This window comes from Vulpes lagopus, chromosome 22, assembly GCF_018345385.1.
Source record: "Vulpes lagopus strain Blue_001 chromosome 22, ASM1834538v1, whole genome shotgun sequence".
NCBI lineage: Eukaryota > Metazoa > Chordata > Mammalia > Carnivora > Canidae > Vulpes > Vulpes lagopus.
The window spans coordinates 2,818,215-2,842,362 of record NC_054845.1 but is presented as its reverse complement, the minus strand read 5'-3'; positions in this window follow the sequence as shown (position 1 = coordinate 2,842,362).

The window sequence follows — 24,148 nt, the reverse complement described above, 5'->3', positions numbered from 1 at the left end:
AATGATTTTTCACCAGAATATTATTGGAACGTAGGTATACCATTGATTTCTGTATCATCGATGGCTGCTTTCACCTCACAAATGCAGTGTTGAGTAGTTTTGACAGAGACTGTATGACTTCGCAAAGCCTGAAACATTTATTATCTGGCTCTTCACAGGAAAGGCTGGCTGATACCTGCTCTAAACAAGCTGGGATATGACAAGTCAGAAGGATGAGCTAAGTAAAAATCACTGGGGAAGGTGGAGAGTGAACACCTGAGAGACCAAGTGAAAACACCATTTGCAAAAGTCTAGAAGGGGATGTTAATCTATAATTTAGGGAAAGATACAGATAATGACAAACATGATCAGAATAGTCACTTGACCAGTGCAAGACACATGGCCAGTGATTGTCCTAACAGGCTTTGGAAAAGAGAATTTATGGGCAACTGTAAGAAAGACTGATTTAAAGGACAGAAGTACTGTGGAAATAAGAGTATATTTGTCTCTGGAAAATATTTTTTAAAAAAAACTCGCATATTAATTTTCATCGTGATACCTAAAATATATACCTCCCATCTCCTAGCCTCATTATCTTTGATTTTCATCATTTCCTCTTTTATTCTACCAAACATACGGAGCGTGTGTGCATTAGAGAGAGGCAGAGAGAGAGGTGGAGAGATGTTGTTTTCGGGTACAGCATTCTTTAGGTTTTAGTACTGACAGTGTCTCATGTTTGCTCTAATGAATGAACACCCCCAAATTTCACAACTTAGTTGACGGGAAGTTCAAGTGCCAATACCGACACGAAAGGGGAAGGTGGAAATACAAGGAAGAAATGAGTGGGAAGATTTACAATTCATCAAGAAATGCACAGTGTCTCCTATTTTAGAAGATACGCTAAGACCACCTGTCTGAATTATGCAAGTTAACAGCTTTCCATAAACATAGCTTTACAAATGCTACGTAACATTTTCCTAGCCCTTTCGTACTGATGAATTGGAAATCTAAAGTGTTTTTTTTTTTTTTTTTTGTCTTTGTCCATATAAGCAGCAAAACTTTTTTTGTTAATTGGGAGGCTTTGCTAAATTCCAGCACTCTAAAATCTAATACACACATCAAGGACTTCCCTGTTAATGTTGGAAACAGACATGTCAACAAATACAAGAAAGATATCTGGGTGCTAGGAACGAGCACAGGAAAGAGACTGAGTGATGCTAATAGAGCGAGGATTGAAGGAAGAGAGGTGTTGAAGTTTAGGTCAGCCTCTTAAAAGAAGTACAAATTCAACTTCCGGTACTAGTCAACATGTTAAAAATCTTGAATTTCCTTGAGGGCTTACAGTTGATTTCCAAACTGTATACTTAGTATTTCTTTTCACAAATGTACTCTGTGCCTCTGCTTCAAGCTGGGTATAAACAAACCGAGTAAATCCAACATAATTGAAGGTTTTGAGTTATATTCAGTTTCCCAAACTCAAAGGAGAGAGGAGAAGCCTCTATTCGAATACTCAGGGTTCAAATCGCTGTTCTCTAAGGCAATATTGACTGAAGGATTTGATTGCTCTTTTTGACATCTCCCAAAGACATAGTTTAATGATTTTTAGAGATACACAGAGCATCAAGAAACCATTATCAAATTATTTAATATGTTTATTTTGAACTCACAATCAGGATGTGAAGAAGGAGAAAATCTTTTTTTTTTTCTAAAAACATTAGGAAGTTTTTACCTTTCATCAATCCAAAATTTCTCATTTTTGCTTATTAATTCTTCAATAGATGATATGATGTCAAAGAAAAAGTCTTGGGGAATGTAGCTAAACTATAGTATTAAATCATGTTTTCTCACTACAGGGATAGACAGGAATGCTTTAATGAATTTGCAATTTCAGACACTATGAACTTGATTCAAATACTGAAACGTGCCAGGCTGGGGAGTTTGAAAGACATTCAGAGGCTCTGAAGACATTCTCTAACAAACTTGTCAGAAAATATAAGCTGGCTTAATCTATGTTTTAAATATGATGACTGCTAATAGAACCTTGGTGACTCCTTCCAGAGGAAAATTTTCATTCAAAATACATATGTAATTTGGAAATATTGCTTATAGTATTTCTTCATTTAAAAGTTTGGGAAATACTGGATTCAGATAAGTGACAGGAATATTTTTTAATATATCTAATTTTAAGTATGCAGAATTACCAAGTATGATGTTTTAAGAGATAAAACCTACTTTCATTTCCTTTAAGTGAAATTGTAGAAAATGTGAAGGGCAGATAAAATGAAAATTTATTTCATGTTGGAATAAATAATGAACCAATAAAAAAATTTAATATTTGTGTGATCTTAGCGTTGGGGGAAAAAAGGAAAATGCACTTGAGAAAAATGAGAGCAGAAGGTGTAAATGGCAAAACCATAATGATGTTTTTAAGTCCACCCTTCAAAAAAGCGGAACAGACTGAAAACTGAACAGCTGTGTCCAAACTATCTCAGCTGTGGATTGCAATCTTGCTTACGGCGAGGGCCGGCATGGCACAGGTAAAGGATGGGTCCAAGCCCAGTGCCCTGGTAGACACATTTTTGTGGGGCTCTTCAATAGAATTCTCTTACAGATAGTGTATGAACTCTCTCTGAAGAGAGAAGCTTTATGCTTGCAGTCAAACTTTATAATATTTCATTTCCAGGGAGAAGAAAAGAGCAATTCTTTATACACAAGAAGATTGTTTCATTTGCTAAGATATTTAAAACCAAATTTATACAAATGTTTTTTGTTTGTTTAATGTTTCCATTTTTGTTCCTATGGCCCTTCAGAAGCTTCTGATGAAAGAGACAGTCCAACTCTTGAGATCTCAAATAATTAGGATTCAGTCTGAATTATGCTTTCATTGATACCCTTAATATTAACTGAGGCCAATTATGTATCAGCTTCCATATATAATGATAGAAAGAAGGATTAAAACAGTGATCCTATTTAAGAAGTTTCTAGTCTATGACTTTGAGTTCTGTATTTACCAATCATTCATCTTAAGTATTACCTCAGTTTTCTTATTTCCAAAATATGTGCTTTGGAATAATAAATTTAAAGCACTCATCCAAACACTGCATTTAATTATTTGAATGCAACTGAAATTTCCTCATTTGCATCTTGAAGAGGAAAAGAATTAAAAAAAAAATACTTGTCTCCTTTAAAGAGAAAATATGATACAAACACAAACAAGTTATGCTATAAATAATATAGTCTTATAAATCTTTATTACTATGTAGTAGCAATGGAATTTTAATTGACTTTTCAAACATGAAATATGAACATAGAAAAAGACCAGAGAGCCAATTTCTATGACAATTTGCTCTCAGGCCGAACTGAAAACATTTATTAAGAAAGCCACTACATGCAAATATCAAATAATTATGTTGTACATCTGAAGCTAATATAACATTACATGTCAATTATATTTCAATAAAATGTTTTAAGACACTACTAAACAATATTGCCTTTGCCAATATATAACATCAGTAACATTGAAGTTACCACGCTTATTGAGAGTGTATTCATAGTTTATAGGGCCCATTTACACTAGCAGTTAGCTCTCACCTATTCATATATAAAACATTCCTTAAGTAATTAAACAATTAGGTATATGGACAAATAGATTAGGAAAATACATTTTAGATAAGTTAAAATATATGGTTATTGGTAACATTTTATAGATTCATTTGGAAATTTCCAGAAGCAATTTTTTTCCCTCCTAAGTAAATTTGAATTTCAATGAAATCCAGGGCTAGTGTTTCATTGCTTAAATGGCCTCTGTAAGATGATAAATTCTTTATACCTTTGTGTCTCCCCAAAAACCCTTAAAATTTGCTAGGAAATAGTCTGAAAAATAAGATGAAGCTATGTAGCTGAAAGTTAAAATATTGCCTGTTCCAGTTTCTCACCTCAAATCTAAAATATGTTGGGAAAGACATTTTATTGTTTCCCACAGAAAGTGGGATCATCATACACCCAAATTTACAATGTTGCATTTGAAATATGGCCGGAGATTATGGTATGAAAACATTTAAATGTATGCAAAATACACTGTAAAAAAGACTTGTTTTGAAGTTGTTTTTTTCCTCTTGTGATTCTAAACTCTGATAGTAGCTGCATTAAGTAGCACTTGTGAGACAAGACTCTAAAATTAGGCCAGCCACTGGAAGATTTAGAAGTTGAAGTTTGAACACTTGGTGTCATAAATTATTGCTTTTATAAATAGTCATGCTATAGTTCACTTAATTCTTGTTTTTCTGCTAAATACCACTTACTTGTAACTGAATTTGTTTCAAGTTATATCCATTATAAAATTATTTCCAGAATATGATTTATACTAAGATTTGAGCATTGAAGTACTTTCCAAAACTTCATAATAAAGCTAGAAAAAAAATTTAATTATATTTTAACTTTTTTGTCTGTAATTCTGTTTTAATGCTAACAGATCCATGAGACCAATTTCTTGACTCAATAAGTAAGGTTTAATGACAAGAGCTTTGACAAATACAGTGGAGGATAAAACAAATTGTCTTTTTATCCACAAATAACCTGTTGTCTAAAAGGGAATATTAACTTGTTTGTAATTGATAAATCACCAAACTCTATACCTGAAAACAATATTACACTGTATGTTAAGTAACTAGAATTAAAAAATAAATTGGAGAAAGAAAGAAGATAAAAGGAAATATTAGACACACACAAGCATTTGAATTCAAGAGAGATACTTATAAATACAAGTTAAATACATTAAATAAATAAATTAAATAAATACATATTTTAATGCTAAAACTGTTACAAATTCAAAAATATTTCTAGCTGAGGTTATCAAAGAGAAAGAAGTTTGCATTTAAACTTATCATTAAAAGATAGGTAACAATGGACAAGTGGAGTTTGGTGAGGGAATGGAGAAGAGTTACTTCAGGCAAGTAACAGAAAAAAAGGGAGGCCAGAAATTATGAGAATATGCAATTTGTTATTGGCATCTGCTGCCTGGACTCCAGATTTAAATGAGCCACATGCACATATTGGACAGGAGTCAAAACAAAGGTTAAATTGAAGATCTCTGCTTAAAGTTGAGTTTTAGTGGATGAACTTTATTCCCACAATTAGTGGGTGGAATCATTGACAACAGTAGAACAAAAACACAACCAAAACAATAAACTGACCATGCAGAAGGGTATGTGTCTGATTTATTCTTGGCCCTGTATGGAATGGACAAGGACAATAAATGAGTGTTTATGGAAATTTGCTTTCCAAAACTGCTTACTCGCACAAGTTTGGAGCTGAAATTCTTAGTACTTATGTCACTTATGTCCATCTTGAGACCTATAATGGTTGTGAATTAAATATTTCCCAAGCCTCTGCTAGGAGAAAACAGTAAGCCTCTCCTGGAGACATTCTTGAAAATGTGGTCTCAAAGCATTTGTCAGATAAACTTTTAAGGGATATGAGACAATTTTAAAAATTTACAGAACATACAGAATGAGAAGTAGCAAAAGCTACAAACTAAAGAATTAAACTCAGAGAAAGATATTGCCAAAAAAAAAGAAGAAAGAAAGTAGATATTTCATTTATGAGGTATAATTTATAATAGAGGTGTGTTTAATATATTTGAAAATATAAAACAGGGAATTGGGAAAAAATAAGGAAAAAATGATCAAAATTGACCATTTCTTAAAACACAAAAATAACTACTAAAAATAAACATATAACAAAAAATGGAATAAAATACAACTGGACAAAGCTAAGGAGAGAATAATGTGCAAGATAGCTTTCCTAAACTTACACAGAATGCAGTAGAGATGGATGAAAAATAGAAAATTAACTTAAAAGACAAAGACAGTGGAAGAAGTATTCTAATATGATTTCCACAAGAAAATAGAGAATTCTGGCATAGGAATATTGGAAAATAAAATGCTTAAATGTTTTTCAAGTTGAGAAAAGATGGAAATCTTCAGATTCAGGAAACTCAACAAAATCTTTCACAACTAGATGTATAATATTAAACCTGAATAACAGTAACAAGCCAAGATGTTTTTAAATACAGATAAAAGGAAAACTACCTTTAAAAGGAAAACATCTTTTTTTTAAAAGATTTTATGTATTTATTCATGAGACACACAGAGAAAGAGGCAGAGACACAGGCAGAAGGAGAAGTAGGCTCCCTGCAGGAGGGACTTGATCCCAGGACTCCGGGATCATGGCCTGAACCAAAGGCAGACACCCAACTGCTGAGCCACCCAAGCATCCCTAAAAGGAAAATATTTTAAGCTGACTTCTCAATAATAATAACTGAAATCAGTAAAGTAATGGAAATGTATTTCAAGAGCTAAAAGAAAAGAAATCATCCTAAAAATGTAAGTACAGAAAAATTAACTTTCAAAAATGGAAGCAAATGAAAACATTTTCAGATAAAAATTGAGAAAATTTACTAACAGATTCTCTAAGGGAATTTCATATATATATATATATATATATATATATATATATACACACACACACACACACACAAAATTATCACAGCATGATTTGTATGTGACATTGAAAGAATAAAAGATGAGGAAAAAACAGATTGTGTATGTTTCTGCATACTTAAAGTTTAACTGTATAAAATGACAAAATAATATCTATTTCATGGGGTTAAAATATAGGCATGGATAAAATTGCATATAAATGGGGAAAAGTAAGATGGGAATAAAATATCTAAGTTTTTTGTATTATTAAGGTAAAAATTAAATATACATTATAGTTATAATGTATAATATAATATAAATACATATTAAATTAATGTAAAATAATTCTAGAGTGACCAGGAAGGATAGAAATTGATTTTGTAAATTCTAATATAGTAGGGGGAAAATGTGAAATAGTAAAATAATTATTTTTTAATTTCTTAAATTATATATTATATATAATTAATTATAATAAATAAATAATTTTAAAGGCAAATTTTAAAATGCATAAAAGTAGGAAAATAGAAATGAATTCACATAAAAGAGTAACCACAATTTATATAAAATAACTGTTTAATTAAGAAATAAACACAGTCTGGATGATAAGACTCTGCTATAAGTTATTCAGAAGAGATATATGTATAATAAGGGCACAGAATAATTAAAAATAAATCATAGGGTAAAGATATCTCAAGGATGCTTTAACCAAAATATAACTGGAGTAGTATATTAATAATTAATATCAAAAAAAATTAAGCAAAAAAAAGGCAAACAAAAGTAGAAGTGACAGGATATATTTTAAAAGAGGATATAATATTTAAAAATAGTAATCATCTAATGATGTAGTTTTATAATGTTTCTAGCAAATCTTAAGAGAAGTAAGTAAAGAAAATTTAATCACTAGGTGGAGGATTGTAATTTGTACTTCTTGGTAATTGAGATATTTAGGAGACACAAAAATTAGTAAAAATATTAGATATTTAAAAAACACAATTAGGAAAATCCTGTGTGAAATTGAATTCACCTTTTGCATCTGTCTATGGGGAAGCTGCAGCTGCATTAACTTTTTCCTCTTCTTTTCATCAGGTATAACTTGTTACATAAAGCAAGATAATTATTTTGTATGACATCAAAGTGTCATGATAAATAACAGCTATGAAGTGGTTTTCAATCTCCAAATAAGTTTTTTAGAATTAATTCTTCAAATAAACTGCCTTACTAAGTTGTGGGTTTTCTTTGTATTCTAAATTTCAGTTCTAGGAAGTTTCAGGTGTCTTTTCCCATCTTCTTCCCTCACAGTACACCTGAAAGCCTTATCAACAATTGATTTCCATTCTTATTCAAACGTAACTATCAGGCTTCTGAAGTTGAATATATATATATTTTACCCAATTTCAGGACTTAATACAATATAGGAATTTTAAAATATGCTTCAGATCATTTGTCCTTTACTAAGTTGTAAATAGAGTTTATTCAGATAAAGCTTAACTTTATAAATTATACCAATATAAAGAAAATATTTTTAGCTCTGATGATTTATGATGATGATTCCCATTTTCATTTCTCTTTCTCGTAAATATGATATTGAAAATCTTTATTTGTTCGCTGATTACATGGATCCATCTCAATTCCTTCTAATAAAAGACATTCTTATAAAACTCTTTTTATGGGATTCATCCCATAAAATCTATGGGATTCATCCTCCTAGATGCTAAATAGATTGATAAATATATATTTATTCTAGTAGTTTCTGCATAAATGTCTGTCTGATTAGATCTAACAGGTATCAGTTTACCAAACTCAAAATTGTGTTTTCGATATGTGATGAATGTATTTTATTCAATATGGCCCATGTGATCAAGAGCCCTTTTATTTTATGTTTTATTGCAGAGGACAGAATTAGGATCAAATACAATGACATGGATTTTAGCTCACTATTAAATAACTGCTCTCTAATGTTAAGACTCTCTCACAAAGTGGTGAACTGTTTCACAAGAAAGAAAGAAAGAAAGAAAGAAAGAAAGAAAGAAAGAAAGAAAGAAAGAAAGAAGAAAAGGAAACCCTTACACTGGAAATATTCAAGCAAAGGCTGAATCCGTTCATGTAATAGGTTTTTATTAAAAGAGAGAGAGAGAGAAAGAATTCTTTACTGAATATATGGAATCTTCCAAAATTAGTATCATGCCACATATATCCTTCCCTACAACCGTTTTTATCCTTTACTTCTCCTCCACTAACCACCTTGGTAAAAACCACAATGGTTTTCTATTACCTAATACAGCAAAGAAATGTAATAAAAAGTGAACAAAACCAATAGTTGAACACTCACTATATGTTTTTATAAAATCCATTACTACTAATGTCATTTTTCTCACTTAAGAAATGAAGGGATCTCAATGGTCAGACATATTTTATTGACTAAACATACCTTGGAAACTTCATATCTTCAGGAACTGGGTTTAGGCCTAGGTACAAAATAGTGAGCAAAATAAGTTTGCAACTTACACTCACTAGGATTAAAATATATTGGGGGAAAGAATGGCATTAATTACATAAGTACATGATAAATAGGTCTTTCAAACTTCAGCTCAAATTGAAATAAGGGCTATGGAGTAGAATAACAAAATGGATGGAAATAACTTTTGTTGGGTGAACAGTGACTGCTTTTCTTAAAAACTGAATTTTAAATTGAGACCAAGAATGAGAAGAAATCAATCAGGCAAAAAGAGAGATGGACAATGACAAGTAGAAAAAAAAACGTGCAAAGGTCTGAAACAGAAACAAACCTGGGTTTTCCCAATAACAGAAAGAAGACTAGAGTGTCTTAATCTTGTAAGAGGAAGAAGGTAATATTGGAGAGGTTGATAGGGTGAAGTCATGCAAAACCTTACAGACCGCAGTAAAGCATTTGGATTTTATTCTAAGAGGGGTGGAGACCATTGAAGGGTTTTAAAGTGACAATTGACATGTTGAAATGTGTGTGTGTGTGTGTGTGTGTGTATTTTTTTAATTTCCTGCTCTACATAGAGGATGGATAAGAGGATTGGAATTTGGAATTGTCTCTACCAAACAGAGATTAATTGGGAAACTGTTGTTATGACCACTTGGGAAATTATTCTGGCTTGGACTACCATCTTAGAGGTAGAAAAGGAGAAAAACAGAAAGATATATTTTGGAAGATTCATTAAAAGAATTAGGATAAGTATTTTGCTGGAGTGAGGTCCAAGTAGTTTCAAGAAAGACTAAAGTTTTGACTTGAGAGTTTCCTCCTACTAAATGGGCAAAGAATGAAAAGTTCCATTTTAGGCAAGTTAGATTTGAGATATCTGCAAATGTGTCCAAATGTATAAGTTCACATCTCTACCTCCTCTGCCCAACTTCCCATAATCATTACCTTACCCCACATCACCTATGTACGCATACCTCTTTTGGGTCTCCACAGGCTCACTTGGAACACATTTTTAACTGTTCCTTGCAAATACCAAGCACATCTATTTCTTTCAGGTTTTTGCCTCTGTCATATATCTGTTTGGAATACTCTGGATGTTCCTCTTCTTCCTCCAGGTTCTCACATGGATATTCTTTAGAGTACACAAATTCCTTGAATCAAAAAGATTTATCCTTTCAGACAGCTGTGGGGTGGAGGTTTAACTCTACTCCTGCTTTCCAGTAATCAGTCACTGCATCGTATAATTTGAGGTAGGTGCTCCTCCTACCATGGTGATCTGTGTTGCCTGTGCTTCAGCCTAGCAGTTGGGTACGAACAGGATGACTAATGTTTTAATGGTGACTCTCCAGGCCTTCACAGTTGGCTTCTATCTGACGATCAGCATAGCTTAGAGGTGACATTAATTCACAGAGAGCCTACTTCAAGCTGAGAGCAGCTTTTCTGTTGAATCATTTTGTTGCCAAAGGTTGCCAGGAGTTACACACATGAAGATTCTTCACAAATGCTTTTAATGATGAAAGGATCCAAACTTTATTTTAGGCAATGCCAAGGTGTGTGCCATTTTCACAACAAGCTTTGTATTCAGCATTGGAAAAAAAAAGTCCAAGGAAAGCAATTTTCTAATTTTACAGTAGTTTTAAAATGGCTGTGTCTAAGTTTTTGAGAATAAACTTCTGTTGATGACAGTGTATATTTATCATACATTTTCAAGCAGAACAATGAGTTAAAGATTAGACAAACATGACAATTACAGTCCCCCATCCAAAAAAAAAAAAAAAAAAAACTTGGCATGAGGTACTCTATGTATAAAAAAGGGAAAGTGGGGATTTTCCTAAAGAAAGAATAGGTCTGGATTATGTTAATTGTATCTTATAGCCATCAGCAGAGATAACTTGCCATTTACGTTTCAGGTACTTTGTTCTTTCACCTCTATTCAAGTCAACATCTGTTTATTGAGAAATGAATATCAGTAAATCTTTCTGTTATTATGGTAATATCAGCTCAAGTTAATTCCCTGCTGAGATGGAAAAATATGATTCAGACAATGAAAAACATATGTTTTAGAGAGACAGTGTGCCATCAAACTACATCAACAATATAAATGATTAAAATGTTTCTATAAACATCCTTTTCTTTGTCAGTAATGGATGAAACCCACTTGCTCCCCTTTGTTCTATTTTTTTTTTATGAACAGCTGTTAATGTCATGAAGGAAACTTATTTTTACAATGTTATAATTAAAACTATATATTATTACCTCTTTTGTCACATACATTAAAGAAAACTCAATTATTTTGATAGGTAAGCTTATGAATGAGATTCTCTCTTAATAGACAAGTAGACCAGAAAACAGACCATTGTTCAGATACCTGCATTGTCTTATTATGACTGAATAATGTAAAAAATATTTTTAACACTGATAGAATAAAAAAAAAATTCAAAACGATTTCGCTCAAGTAGGTGAATTATAAAAATTAAAGTGTAAATAATTAGGTCACATCTAGTCACACTGCTTGCTGATTATGCCCATATAAATTTCTCTTAAAGTACAAAGAAGTTAAAGCGGTGTGTAATGCTTCTGTAATCCTCATCTCAATCAATAGCTCCAAGGTGGTGTTCCTTTTGAACTACCCTTACAGAATGAATTACTGATAGTTAAATGTTACATTTACATTTATTATTCTCTGACATAATACTCGAAGCCACTGAAGATTCGTAGCAGTAGGAATTTCTCAAAAGTGAAAAAAGAGGTAGAAAAGGTAAAACTTATTTATAGGCCATATATTCCATATCTAGTTATAGGCCTATATTCATAATATTTCATTAAAATCAATGAAAAAAACCATGAGTTAGGGCATGCTCAACCCTGATGCATGACATTTTCATTGCAAGAAAAGGATTTAATCAAAGGAATAGGCACTGTAAGCAAAACATAAAACACCTTCCAAGATTAATATTGAGACTATAGTCAGGAAAAATGTGGTAGCTTATGATATTAGGTAACCAAAGAAAATATCCCATTTGTTCTGCTTGTTTATTTTTCCATTTATAATGAAATAGGCTTGGCCTCCATTATGATCCATCAATGGTGGAGAAGCTGGATGTTGACTAATAGATTAGTATTTCCCATCACATCAAGAACATATAGCTAGAATTGCATATAATTTCTAACATTACACAGAAGTCAAATGTTGTTGGTTGGAAAATCATATGCTTTATGTCTTGCTGCTAAAATTTTTGCAAAACCAGACATTCTGGAAATCCAGAAGTCCATATTAAGTCCATATTTCTCTAAAGAAACAATAGTACCTAGTGTAAAAATAAAGATATGGAAAAAAATTTTAAATAAAAAATAAAGATATGGTCATACGCTATTTGCATGACATTGACTACATTATTAGACTTCATTCAGTCTTGTTTTCTCACTCACAAAATGAGAATAACAAAACAGATATACTAGTTTTTTCATGGGCTAAATGTTATAATATATATATTATATATATATTAGACTATATATGTATATTCCCTAAAATGCTTCATGTCAAAATTAACATTTTATAAATGATATTTTCATCATCAGGCTAAATCTTAAGTAAATCCCATACAATTCCAAAGGGTCACTCGATTGAGCCAAAGGATAATTTTCAATGTGAGGCCACAAATATGAATTGAACATCCACTATGTATGCAGCAATTTTTATATGTTGTGGAGGTAACTTAGAGAGTTAGTAAAATGTGACTCATATGCATATAAAATTTATACAGTAATGTAAATTTTGTACTTGCTTTGCCGGAATGCATTTCACTTAGAAAAGATAAAAGCAGGTTTATTCACCTCCTTTACTAGATAAAAAACTTTAAGATACCAATCACCGAAATTCCCTTGCTTTATGTCAATACTCAATCCAGAGGAAACCCCTACTGTTTTGATATCTTATCAAATTCACCAAACACAATCTCCTCTCCTACAATATTTTCTTCCTAATATTCTTTTACCAAGACATCTCACAGTTCTTCACGGTGAGCAATCTCCCTGCAGCAAGAAATACACATAACTTTGTTTGGCTACTCCTGTGTCCCTGAAGGTCTTTGACTTGCAGGCATCAAGACACCTTTATCTATTTGTATATATTGTAGAAATGGATGAAATTTTTCCCTATCCAGATAAAAATTTGAAACTTTGCCTAGGATAGGTAAAACCCAGAAAAAGTCAAAATTCAGTGGGAGGGATACATGACCCAGTTCTTAGGCACTAGCTGCATTACACTTACCTACTCATAGTGACTGACTTGTTCAAAGGTAGGTACCTGACAAGCTAGTTTAATCAGAATGAAGAATGGTACAGTGATGCAATCACTGTGAAACCTTGAGTTTTCTTACCTGCTGAGTATTATCGTTTGTGCATATGACACTGGAATTGCTATAACCATTTTCCTGCTGTAGGAGAAGCCAGCTTGAATAACAGAACAAAACAAAAACAAACAAGCAAACAAATGAAAACCCCAAAACCAAACAAGTCTACAACAGAAGGAACAGCCAAGAGAATCACAGAGAAATAGAGCAAGAACATTGATCTAACTATCCCTAATTGGTGCCCTTCTTCTGAAAGTTGGAAGTACATATCTAATAAATCATTTCATTTTTGAAGACAGTTTTGGCTGCTTTGTCTGTTATTTGAAATTAAGACTATTCTAACTGTTGCACACGTGTTATCATCTATAGTGTTGACAGGCATCACAGAGATAAGATTTTCTGGATGTAACCATCAATTTGGATGATGGGAATGAGTCAGCAAGAAATGATGCTTGTGCCTCCAAGATTGTACGCCTGAATGATTAAGAAGTTTGTGGTTCTTTTGTCTAAAGTAGAGGGCATAGACTTTCTACAGCAATATAGAAACAAAGGAAAGAAAATGTGAGTAATTGAGAGATGTGCACATACTAAAGTTACATCTTTAGCTCAGAAGTGTGAGAAAAGCTAAGAATATTTTTTTTTTAATGCAGAGTTTCTGGACCTATACCAAGAGAATTTGTTTTAGTATTTTGGGGATAAGTCTCATATATCAAGACTTATTTAAAAGAAGAAGAATAGAAAAGAAAGCAGCAAAAAAATATATGAAATGATTGTGTTATAGATCAAGATGTGTCAGAGTACTGAGAAGATGGGCAGTTTAAAGATATAACCATTAGTGACTATTATTTTCAAGGACTGCGCTAAAGGCTAAGCAAGTGTTATTTATCTTAATACATCAAACTCTAATGTAATTACGAATAGTCCCTCTTTTCAGATGGACATAAAAGTGCTTGACTCTCACATACCTTAATTTGTTCCAACATATTCTGGAGTGTTATTAGCATATGGAGGCAAATGATGTTCAAACAAATCTATTTAAAATGATTCATCATGTCTTCAGATTAAGTATCATATTAAGGCTGGAGAAGCAGAAGAATAAATATATATGTGCCTGAATCAAGTTTCCAACATGCGGTGTTTATGATCCGGTCTTGTGGTGGAACAGAAGTTTCTTAAGCTTCACCGCCTGATAACAAAAATGGATGTGATCCAGAAACATGCTTGGTTGAGTCCCTTGAACACTTGTGTGCTTCCCTTCAGTTTTTGCCTGACAGCGTTGAGCTGTCTCTAGAAGAAAACCCCTGCTGATATATAGATAGATAGATAGATCTTCTTCCAGATGTAGCCCCCCGACAGGGTTATATGAGCTGTGATGGCAGCTCCTGTCCCAGATGTAAGAAGACTGTTCTCATCCTTCAAGAGGGGGTGGTTGACGTGTGTGGACCTAACAGCTGCCAGCTGGTCGCCTCTCCTGCCTCTTGGTTCCTAGTGATACTAGGCTGGAAGCCCAATCCTCATGTTGGCCTGGTAACACTTTGTCATGCCAGCACCTTCTGCATGAACCCCCCTGAGGGTGCACCAGACGCTGCAAGGAATGGACTGTGGTGTACTTGACTGCCCTGTTTGGGGATTTTTTGAATTCAGAGCATAAGGAAAGCTATGCCCTAAACAAGTGTGTGTGACACCACAAATGGGGCTTTAGTTTGCTCCAGTCAGAATCTGCTCTTGTTATTCAATTCATCAGTCCATTGGCTAAGTCACATGTTTCCAGAAGCTTCCGGCTTCCAAAGATAATTATCTCATTGTTTTGCTTGTTATCTACCAATAGCTTATCTCATTTTATTGGACACAGGATATACTTATTAATTTTTATCAGCAAGCATACCTTAAATCTGTTTTTTTTTAATTCTGAAAGATTAACCGTGAATGGTTTACCATGCCCAGTTCATGATAGACGCTCAATAATTATTATCTAATATTATCATTTTATGAAAGGGTACAAGTGGAAGAGGAGTACAGGCCATACTCAAAGCAGATTAATTATGCCCCACGATTCTGTTTCTCTAGACATTCCACATTTGTTTGTCTCAATCATTATGTCTATAGGATATTACTGTAAACGGCCTATAGTAAAACTCTTTTTTTTTAAAGATTTTATTTATCAATTCACGAGAGACACAGAGAGAGAGAGAGGCAGAGACACAAGCAGAGAGAGAGGCAGGTTCCCTGCAAGGAGCCCGATGCAGGACTCGATCCCAAAACCCTGGGATTACAACCCAACCAAAGGCAGGTGCTCAACCACTGAGCCACCCAGGTGGCCCTGTGGTAAAACTCTTAAGCTAATCTTTAGAATATAAAAGCACTCACAACATGCATGTGTCTTGTAATCCAGGATTTAGCTTTAGGGGTCTCTGCTCATAATGGTATTTATATAAAAGACTTTTCACTTCGGGTGAATATAGAAACACTGCTCACCTCCTACAATCTCCTCATCTATAACCTTCATCTTGAAATGAAGGCAGATACCTGGATCCTAGTTCATGCATTGACCTCGGGCCCTCACTGTGTTTCCACATTTTCAAGGGACCCCTGGGTTTCCATGTGCTAGGCACTAGATCCCTGGGCCCTTGTTCCGAATCAAGCTTTTCTTGCCTGTCCTCTTGACGTCTTCTGGTCAGTCAACTTCCACTACAAAATCTATCTTAAACCTTACAGATACTGCATACTGGATTGGCAGCAAAAAAAAAAAAAAAAAAAAAAGGCAAAAAAAGAAAAAGTCTTTTGTTCTGTTTCATTTTAAATCAGAAGGTCTGAGAACTTAGAAACACTAAAGAATAATAACATAGATGATAGAAGGTAGAAACTTGGAGGCCATCTGCATAGACTTTATGGCTATTGTCACAAAAAGATTTGAAGAAAGGAAGTAAGAATGAATTAGTGGCATTGAAGAAAATATCGTCAAAAAAGTGTGGAAAATAAAAGTGATGAGAGAAAAAAAAATAAAATAAAATAAAAAAAAAAAAAAAGTGATGAGAGATGAAAAATTGTCATTTCCACCTTCTCTCTTCTTAAATATCCTTCCCAAATATTATTCTGTATTTGCATGTCAGCACTGGCCTTTGGATGCCTGCTGTAGCTACTCTGATTAATTCCTACAAATCCTCAAATATCTATGGCTGATTAGAATAAGTGATTATTTTTCATTTACACCCTTCCCTGGGTTTATTTAGGATCACAGAATCCTACCTTGTAGCTTCCCTCTCCTCCAGATTCTTTTTTTTTCTGTAATTATATATTTTATTATGAAATATTACTCTATGTCATATAATATCTCCTCCAGATTCTTTTTTTTTTTATTTTTATTTATTTATGATAGTCACAGAGAGAGAGAGAGAGGCAGAGACACAGGCAGAGGGAGAAGCAGGCTCCATGCACCGGGAGCCCGACGTGGGATTCGATCCCGGGTCTCCAGGATCGCGCCCTGGGCCAAAGGCAGGCGCCAAACTGCTGCGCCACCAAGGGATCCCTCTCCTCCAGATTCTTGATGCTCCATCCATTCAGCTGGGACATGGTAAAAGGTCTGACATCATGCATGGGAGAGTTATAGAGCCAGTCCTGCTAAAGATACGTACCACCCTCGCTCACAATGCAATAGTCAGAATTCAGCGCAGGGTCACATCTGATTCCAAGGGGGCGGGGCGGGGGGGCGGAATGTCAGGACCTGTAGCCTAGTTGTATAAGCAGAAAGGAGAGTCATTCGGATGTAAGTGAGCATTCACAGTCTTGCCATAAATCTGTTTACCAGGTGACTCTTTCTGACTATTCTGCTTCTATTCCATCTTTCTGAAATAGTCAAGGATTGGGGATGAAATTAGTGACTGAGTTCACACAGGCACTTTAAGGAATGGATCTCTTACCATGTTTCAGTTATTATTAGAGAAATCATTTGTTGGGGCCCCTGGGTGGCTCAGTGGTTGAGCGTCTGCCTTTGGCTCGGGACATGATCCTGGGGTCCTGGGATCGAGTCCTGCATTGGGCTCCCCCTCCCAGGGAGCCTCCTTCTCCCTCTGCCTATTCTCTGCCATTGTGTGTGTGTGTGTATATGTCTCGTGAATAAATAAATAAAATCTTTAAAAAAAGAAATCACTGGTCAATTGAGATGGAAATATGTGTGTACACACATGTGCACAGATATGACTGTGTGTATCTGTGTATAATAAGTTTTGAAGATGGTAAGGAAGTTTCAGAGTATGGTTATTTAAAAGAGCGTTCCTTATTTAAAAAATATTTTTAGTAACAGGAGTAGCCGAGGTCTATATGTTGAGGGGAGAAAAGCACTAGAATTGACATTAAAAAGTTGGAATAGCAATGATGTCACGTGACTCTTGTTTCACCCTAGCTAAGTAAATCAGTTCAGTTGAGTGCCAGCTTGTGGTGTCAGCTGAGATCTTGATCTCAGGGTGGTGAGTTCAAGCCCCACATTGGGCTCCCTGCTGGGCATGGAGCCCACTTAAAAAAAAAAAAAGAAAGAAAAGAAAAATTACTTTTCATTTCATTCTGCACTGTGATTAATTACATATGCAGACAGCTGAGTTTGTGAGTTCCCACATTTTAAATTGGTTTAAGTCACTTAAAGGGTTGTCACATAGGAATTCAATATAAACATTATTTCCAAGTTACCAAGATCATAAATAAGTGAGTTATTATTATTGTCAATACACAGTTATATGCAGCTTTAGATTAAACAAATAAAGTGAAATGGAATTTGCCCTAACTAGCCACAGTATCAATGAAGTTGGTCATATTCAGGAAAGTTCATTCCAAGGTCAGGGTGAATAATATTTTAGGCAAATATCAACAAAATCTATATAAAAGAAATGCACACCTATACAAACACATGCATACTTCCACCCGCCTAAACAGCTCAATTCAGGTTTCTCATAATTGTGCTTATTTTGCATACTGATTAATTAAAATTGTATTAACATTCCTATACTAACAGTAATGATTTAGGTTAAGTGGAACTTTTTTTAAAGAATTATTTACCAGTATCCATACCAGAAGGAAATAATATGTAAGAATTTACTGGTATCACAACTGCGGAGTCTTAGATTTTTTTGCTGATATCCAGCCTCAAGCAATATTTTCTTAGTTCTTTCCACAACACATAAGTTTTGCAGTAATAAATTGTTTATTATTGAACTAGAACCTTAAATAGTTTTTTAATTAATATATTGGTGAATAGTCCTTCTCTACATATTCAAATTTGGCATCAAAATCCACATGTGACCTTAGCCATGATAAAACTGTATTTTTAGGCCATTTAAAGTCATTCACAGAAACTCAGAGATTACCTAATTAAGGAAGTTTGTTTGTTTTTTTTTAAGATTTTATTTGTTTATTTTAGAGAGAGAGAAAGAAAAAAAACAAGCCAGGGGAGGGGCCAAGGTAGAGGGAGAAGCAGACTCCCTGCTAAGTGGGGAGCCCCACATGGGGCTCAAACTGAGGACCTAGACCATGACCTGGACCAAAGGCAGCCGATAAACAGACTGAACCACCCAGACACCCCTAATTAAGGAGATATTAAAGGAGTTTGCGTCATTACTAAAACCTATGAATGCACTTTTGACCTTAAAAATTGAATTCAACTCATCTGATTTTCAGAAATCACTGGATCTGCAAAATTTGATATATTATTTCAGCAAAGACTACTCCCTTCATCTCTTCTTTTAAACTGTACTAACACTTTATTTTTTAAAAATAAATTACAACACATGACAAAATGATTTCACTGATTTCAGAGACTTGTAGTAATGAAGACTTATGTAACAAATGACTTGACAACAAGTGCAGTAAGTGGGTTTTCCATTTAGAAATTTCATGCAGCTGAGAAATCCTGACATAAAATATAATAAGCAGAGATATGAAGGATGCTGAGGTTAGAAACACCAGTGTAAAAACGGCCGGGTTTTCTAATTATATAATCCTCCCACTTTCTAATAATTGCATATTTTTTAAATGTCATGCTAGTTAAGAAAAATTACTGAAAACTAGATCTAAACAGTTGAAAAAGAAAAGTTTTACCTAACAGTGAAAAACTGATAAAGACAGGGAGATTTTCTGAAATTTTTAAATAAGTTCCCACCTATTTGATCCTACATCCACCTCACTCTTATGCTCTCACAATATTTCCTCATTTGTCTCATGGCACACGGCCCTGGGATGCCTTTTCCAATATCCAGTCTATTGAATTCCTTTTAGATTTAATTCCCTGTGTACCTAGCCTTATCTCAAATGCACATTTTAAATACATTCTTGCCAACTCCCTAAATATCTCAGCCTTTGAAATTATAATACAATCACTTAAAACATCCTCTAATCCTAAAAAAAACACCATCTCTATGCACTTTAATCATTTTTATAACTAGTGTTGATGAAAAAATTGACTCCAAGCCCCTTGGTGTTCATTCATTCCAGTGTCAGGTGGGCCTTTGGATCTCACCTACCCTTTCATGAGCCAGGGGGCAGCTCTCATTCGGTTCCCAGTAGCACCTGTTCAAATCCTAGGCCGGTCACAGGCTCTCATCCTGCCCCATCCTCCTCACTCTCTGATGGTGACCTAAAACAACAAGTTTGAAGGCTTTACCAGGAAATAGAGGGCTTTGCTCACACCGTTTATTTATCCTTGCTCTCCAAATAAAATTTCATCTGTGTTTTCATTCATTGTCATCCCTTGTCCTTCTCCTTTTTCTGAGAAAGAGAGAGAGAGAGAGTGCATATGAGCAGGGGGTGGATGTGGGGAGGGGCAGAGGGAGAAGGAAAGAGAGAATCTTAAGCCGGCTCCACACCAACACAGAGCACTATATGGATCCATCTCACCCTGAAATCATGACCTGAGCCGAAATCAAGAGTCGGATGTTTAACAAACTGAACCACCTGGCACCCCATCTTTCATCCTTTTCTTAAAGAAAAAAATTCATTTTTCCATATAAGTTTAACCTTGACTTGTGCATTTGCTCTTGACAGCACTGCCTCACCCAAGATCATGCTTTATGACATATCTTAAATTCCTTCTATGCTTTTGGCTCTTTCGACTTAGTCTAGAAAGTTATTCAATTCTTTAGAGTTCAAAAGTTAAAATAAAAACAAAGCAAGAGTGGGATGCCTGGGTGGCTCAGCGGTTGAGCATTTGCCTTCAGCTCAGGGCGTGATCCCTGGATCCCAGAATCGAGTCCCACATCGGGCTCCCTGCATGGAGCCTGCTTTTCCCTCTGCCTGTGTCTCTGCCTCTCTTTGCGTCTCTCATGAATAAATAAATAAATAATCTTTAAAAAAAAAAAGGCAAGACAAAAAGAAAAAGCACAAGTTAAGAAAACGATCTAAAACATCCCTTTTCTTTTTACTTAGAAACTTCCTGGAACACTTTATGCTCATTGACTTCTCTTACATTTTTTTTTTATTTTTTTATTTTTTATTTATTTTTTTTTTCTCTTACAATTTTTATGTAACAAATGAATTTATCTTGTCAAAGTAAATGTCATATCTCGTATCATCCATCACCTGGTAATTACTGAAGCATTTGACCCAAAGCTATACTTTTTCACTAAATTCAAAGAAAGATATTAGTTATCAAATTGATTTTTTTATTAGATGATGATGGTACATGTTCACTGGAAAAACTACAACATGCAAAACACTTGGTGATGAAAAGCATCTCAAATGTACTATCTAGAGAGAACTGTCAGAGTTTTGATAATTTCTTAAATTTTTCTATCTAGGAATATATTTTGCCATCATAGCAAAATCTGTTGTTTATATGAAGTTCATTTATAATTTATTTTTACAACATATCATAACCTGTCACTACATTACACAATTACTCATCAGCCATAACTTTTAATTGGCTGCACGGTTTTCCATCATTCGTATGTATCTCGGTTGTGGTGTCAGACAGCCCTTTGTTGTTGCAAACGAGACTGTTTCCATTGTTTCACTGTCATAAATTATGCTGTGATAACCATCTCTATGTAATCTCTGTCTTTGTTTCTTTAAAATCAATCAAAAGGTGTGAACATATTTGACTCTAACATATACAAATATTTTTTAAAAGGTTTGGCAACATACTCTCACTAGGAGATGATCTATCTCATTAGACTCACTAGTAAATGAAGATATTCACGTTTAAGATCATTGCTAATCAGGCAGACAGAATGAAATCTTGATTTTAGAGAAAATGTAGACTTAATTACTCATGAAACAGAAAGTTTTGTATTTATGAAACAATCACATTTCTTTTATTGTGACTTATATGTTCACTCTATACATCATTTATCTTTCTCTTATTGATTCACTAGCTGTCTTTATATTTGCCTATCATATGCTATTAGTTTCCAAAATTTTCCAACTTTCAGATAGTTTATTCTTTTTATTATGATTTCTAATATGCAGAAATAGAAATTTTTTCTATGTTATTGCTTCTATCACTTTGCTTTCTTTTGATGCTTTTTGATACGTCGACATGTTTAAGTTGCATCTATTTTCTCTCGTGTCACACCCATTTTAAAAGTTTTTCCTGTTAAGAAATGTAAAAGTGCTCGCTATTATTTTCTTCTAGTTTTATGCCTGTCTTTTCCCCCCATGTAATCCTTTAATATGTTTTGTGTGTGATTTAAGGATTTAAGTGGATTGTTTCCAAATATCCATGCCCAGATTTTTTGAGACATCTTTTTATCATATATAAAATCCTTATGTATATCATGGTATGGTAGTGTTTTATTGCCTTCTGTTCACTCCATGAGTGAGGGAGGGATTCTCTAGAGTTATGGCGTTGGTAGACACAGGACATCCAAGAGTACACAGACTAGATTGAGAGCAAAAGTTTATTAGTCACATGCACAGACCGGGGGAGGAGGACACCGCATGCCATAGAGAGCCACAAGGAGGTTGCACTTGGGAGCAGGGTGAAAAATCAGAGGCTGTGGAAGGCAGGCTTTGTTATATCAAAAAAGTGAACGTCCCATAGTCCCTGTGAGAGGATATAATTGGTTTGTTTGAATAATTCTTCCAGTTGGCAAGCGAACTGACACTGGTTAGAGGCAAGTGGGAAAACTGCCCTTTGTGTAGCTGATAGGGGGCACTCTTTGTCCAGGAAATCCTCCCCATGGGAGCATAGTGGGGTGAGCCAGTAGACAGACCACTGGTGGCCCCAACTTTCACCTTACGTCCAGGTAGCACAGAATGTTGGAATGAGTTCATAAGTATCTTCTTCAGAATTCTCCCTTTAACTGCACACACTTTCTGTCTTTCTCTGTATCTCTGTCTCCTTGAGTTTCTCTTTACGCTCCTCTCCTTTGCAATATAGGATAATCCAAATATGTATAAAAATAAACGATGCTCAGGGAGTAGACTTGACGTTGTTTCACTTAGCAATTTAAGTGAAACTCTAGATAAGGTCTAGGTATGTTCACAATAAGAGACGTCTTCGCGTGAGCACATGCACACGTGTGTGTCGTTGCTGTTGCCATTGTTGAAGAGATGGGAAACGAGTGCTAACTCATCATTCACAAATCAAGCAAATAGATACTGCATGAGAGAAAGCGTGTCTGGGGCCAGCTGTGAGGGGACGCCCAGGAATCCCGAGGGAAAGGGCTTTTGCACCAGGAGCAATCCTAGCTCACAGACACTGCTTTAGGGAACATCTTATTTTTAGCAAACAGCTTTTTATCTTTCATTATCTTTTAGCTTATGTGTTAAAATTCAACTTACAAAAAAAGGCCCAGATTTTACATCAATATGCACTATTCAGTTATTCCATTCACAATTCCAAAGTAGTGATTTATGAAGCTAGGAACAGCTTGTATGAGTTTCTATAACAGCTTAACTTACATTGTTTAATTTATAATTTAGTAGGATTTTACATTTATTGCAATTTCGAGTTCAAAACACAGTTATACTGATGAGAATGTAATGTGTTTATTCTTTTCCCAAAACAAGGTGCCATGTCTTACACATTTTATACTATCAATTATTTCAATGACCTACATGTAAAATAAGTTATGGTCAACGTATTTTTTTAATGTTAAGTGTGCCATATTTCTGTGTTAGTGTCAATATCTAGTTTGTGTAGAATGATTCCATATCAAGAGAGCATTCTAGTGAATATGCCATAGTTTACTTAATTCCCTCTTTTTGGCTGTACTTTGTTCTTACTTTCCTTTTGTTTGTCTTATGCTTTGTCACTACTGTATTTATAGTACCTAGAAAAGTGCCAGGCACACAGTAGGAACTCAAGAAACATTTTTTTTGAATCAGTGAATGTGTTTGGTCTTTGAAATCCTTATTAACAGAATAAGTCAAAGAGCTGTAAACAAGGTACCACGGAACTAACAATGCAACAGTGCTCATGCTCAACATATTGTGAGTTTTCAATGCATACTTTCATAAATAATCAACCTGTTGCTTAAATCGATTGGCCCATAACTTTACACATTTATGTATCAGATGATGTATTTAAAATGTTCAATAATATGTGCCCGGCTAAATTGTCTTGCTATTTTTGATTAAAAAAAAAAAAAAGCTGAAAGAACTTCTAAGGAAAACTACTTGCAGCATTTTGCCTCAATCGATTCTACCCACATATTTAATTAATATGAGCAAAGACAGAAGCTTTTTTATGAAGTCCCCTTAACATTAAGGTGATAAGTTTCTCCTGCTCTCTTGTGTACTTTCTTCACACCTATCACAAGCAGCACAGCAATAATTAAGCAATAAGTGTAGATTTTTTTCCCAAGAGATTTCAAAAATATTATGGGGCTTATTGACTAAAGGCCTGGTGTACATGAAAACAAATTTAAGGGGAGAATTCAGAATAACAGAACCTCTCATATTAG